The sequence below is a fragment of the Echinops telfairi genome, unplaced genomic scaffold, assembly GCF_000313985.2.
Source record: "Echinops telfairi isolate 266 unplaced genomic scaffold, ASM31398v2 ScPeMD7_7453;HRSCAF=8491, whole genome shotgun sequence".
Classification (NCBI taxonomy): Eukaryota; Metazoa; Chordata; class Mammalia; order Afrosoricida; family Tenrecidae; genus Echinops; species Echinops telfairi.
This window is the reverse complement of record NW_022111353.1, coordinates 2,475,651-2,479,605: the sequence shown is the minus strand read 5'-3', so window position 1 is coordinate 2,479,605 and position 3,955 is coordinate 2,475,651.

Genomic DNA, 3,955 nt, shown 5'->3' with positions numbered 1-3,955 from the left:
AGTGGCTTGTTTAACTTCATGTCTTTAAGATCCCTGATGCTATATCTTTTGATAGACAGGCACCATCTGCTTTCTTCACCACATTTGCTTATGCACCCATTTTGTCTTCAGCAATCATGCTGGCACCCTCAAGTTTTGAAAATCAAAATCCTTATGTGAAAACTAACCTTAACTTTGATTTCTGACCCATGTATATTATTATTTAAATATTGTAGTCATGGTAGTAATTCTGTGAAAATCATGTTTCTAGACTTACATGTTAAAGAGGGTGAGAACTTTCTTAAGTTTCATTATAGCCTGTGGATTCTGGTGCTAAAGTATTCCTAGTTTGAATATGAAGTATGCAGAAGTTGTCCTTTCCATCCACATTACACAGGAAAGCTTGACTCTGGGTCATTCTTAAGCTTGCTATTAATTGCCCTATTGGGTATGGATGGTCCCCAAGGTCCCATTATGAGCTAAATATTACTTCCTGCTTTAGTTACAAACTTCAGTATTTCCTGGCTCCAGAAATAAGCTCTTCCATCCCAAACTTGACCTTGGATTCAGAGATTCATGCTCAGAGCCTTTGATTCTGGAGAGCCCATTGTAAGAATCATTAAGCCTACTCTAGTTTTATTAAACTGTACATGTGAACCTTTCTGACACACTCAGCTAATAATTCACCTAAAATTTGGACCTGCCTTCTGTAAAGTGTTTTTATTTTTGAATAACAAATTAACTTGACTCTTGCTGTTTTTAAGAAAGACATTGTATATGAGATAAGCTGTATTTGTATATCTGCCTTATTTTGAGAATGCATATTCACCACTGGGAAATTTAGGGAGAGGGGAATAAGAAGGGTAGTTTTCATAAAATTTTGGAAACTTTCTTTATGCTCTTGACTTTCTCCAATATTTCCAGTTATACTGTTTACTGAAAGGCTGAATGAAGGAATGGATTATTTGTAAAATAGCCATAACTTTGGATACATATATGTTACAGAGACAAATTGTTTTTGTGTTTGTGCTATATGTGTGTGTTCTTGTTTCCTTTCTTTTCTGAATAATTCTATTTTCTCCACAGTCGTAGACTATTTGAGAGACTCTATACTTATTGAAATAAACAAACTTTAAAACGTGGGTTGCATCCATTTTGATGCTGAACCATTCTGCTTTTTAAAAGACACGTGAACTAGGGACCCTACGAACTGAAAGATGCCCAGTTCAACCCCATAAACTGCTCTTCAGGAAATAAGATGTGGCAATCTGTTTCCATAAAGCATCCATAAAACCTTGAAAACCCTATGGGGCAGTTTCCTCTGTCCTATTGGGCTGATATGACTCCTTAACAATGGGTGTGCATTCGTTCAGGTTAAGGGTAAGCAAATGAATGAAAGAGGGTTCAGATCAACACATATGAACATGATTATTAAATTAAAAGGAAATTTTGGAAAGCTACACCTGTCTATATGTGTGTTGGTCTGTCTATCTATCTATCTATCTATCTATCTATCTATCTATCTATCTATCTATCATTATCAATGTATCCTATATGTCTAAAACTTCAAGAAACTTCGTAACACTTCTGAAGTGTATTTCACAGTACTACATTTTAAAGACTTTACCTGGATAATTGATGTGTGTCTTGGACATAAATAAATAATCATTTTTTTAATGAACACTATTGTATGTATGTAGTATTGACTTATACTTAATGTATGTTATAAATGTAATTTTTTCCCTAAATAGGACAGAAAAAATAGGAAGAAAATCTATTTAATGGAAAGAAGGGAAGCTTCTTTATTTGGTTTCTTCTATGTTCCAAATACAGGCCTGCACCTGACAAACTCTTGGCAAGTAGAAGTTCACTTTCCATTTGAGGAAGCAAAGGATTGAAATCCAACTTGCCACATTCCTGCAAAGACTGAGATTACAGAAGAGTAGTGTTTGGTAGAGAGTAGATCTGAATTCTCCGTGGAAGATGTTATTCCAGAGATGAATATTAACAGATCAGTAGAATTTGGTTCACAGCTCTTTTGGTAGTGCAAATGACTGCTTCTGATCAACTAGCCTTCATGTTGGAACTTCAAATCTACTCAGTGGTGCGGCAAAATAAAGACCTGGAGACCTATCTCCATTAAGATTGCTGTGGCATGCCATGCAGTCAATTGCAGCTCCTATTACCCTTTAGTGAACAGGCGAACTGCTCCCACAGGGTCTTCTACACTATATTTATTATAAAAGAAGATGAGCAGGTTTTCTCCTGTGGAGCAGGTTCTGGGTTCAAACCACTTTTTGTTTGTTTTTTAATTTTTTTTTATTATCAACCAAGGGCTTAACCATTGTTTTACCTGTGCTCCGTTCATTAAAAAGCACAGCTAGGGAACCCCATAGGTAAGTTCTACGGAGTGACACTTGTGATGGTCCTGAATCAGAATGGACTGAGTGGCATTGTTTTTTGTTGTGCTTTGTTAGTTAGTTTGGTTTTTAGAATTTGTCAAGGGAATAGGATCATTACAGAAAAAAGTAGACACAGGACTGGCATAAGATTTAAATTAGAAATTAGGGATTTATTTGTCTAGAACAATCGTACATGTTGGGACATTATTCTGGAAATCCAAAGGGGAACAGAAACTAGTCAGAACCTTGTATTAAATGCTGAAGTGTATGGATTTAATATTTTAAGAAATGAATATTGTATCTTGATGAACATCCTTTTCAGTTTTTCCTGTTTATTCCACCAGTCATGTACAGAAAGGGAATGACCACGATAAAGTGAATGGTAAGAGACCACCTCAAATTATTTGTGCTCTACAATGCCATCAATAAAAATGAAAATTTAAATTACAAGAGGCTAAATTGGTTAACATGCATGGAATCGATGAAAATGTCATTGTCAGATTCATAAGTAGTTTGAATAGGTGTCAGTTAAGGGGCATAAGTGGTAGACAATTTTAAAGTGAAGAGGTTTTTGTGGGGGAGAATAATGATGGTCTCTAATTATGTTATCTCAGTTATATCAAAGTGGATGACTGTTATGATAAAGAGTGGAGAAAGTGGAGAAAGTTATGATAAAGAGTCAGATCGCAGGATTGAATCTCATCTAATATTTCTTATCTATTCAGTTGTTTAAGGAATCATACATTTAGAGATATGTGATTCTATTAACTTTTCTACAAAAGACTTTCTTGAGTTTTTTTAATCTCTAAGATTGCCAGTTGCTTAAGAAATAAAATCTGCAACCTATCATAAGCCCTCTGACCCTCCACAGCCACTCACTCCAACATGATATCCTATTAATTCTAACTGCTAAATATCTTGAATCTAAGAATGTAAGTCTTCCTCCCCACTCTCAAGCACCTGCTTCTTAAAGCATTGCAAGAGCTCTCTAACTGACCTCCTTGTATGAATCCATTCCTGGAAAATCCCTTCTGCATTCTCAGGCCAGAGCTTTGTTGTTGTTTTTATTGTTTTTGTTTTCCAGTTTTATTATCACTCCATTCACCTGTCATACAATTCAATAATCAATCATATCAAGAAGAATCATACAATTATCACCACATGCAATTCTACAACATTTTCATCTTCCTTGTCTTCATTGTTATTTATGTCATCATTACTTTTTAACTGTGACAAAAACATATACACCGAAACATCCTCCAATTCCGCAACTTCTCATACATGTACAATTCAGTTATTAATTAGATTCTTCTTGTTGTACAAACTCTATTGATATCCTTTTCTAAATTATTCCACCACAGTTAACATAAACTCAATGCTCCTGAAGCAACAACTCTTTCTCCTTCACCATGGTTATCAATGGTCAAGATTTTCTTTTTAGATAGTTTTCTTGATATACTATTCACATATCATACACTTTCATGGTTAAATCGCTGTTGTTGTTTTTTAATGCAATTATGTTCTCCCTTTTGAATTTCATTGCTTTGACCTGTTTACAATAACCTTTAGAAAAA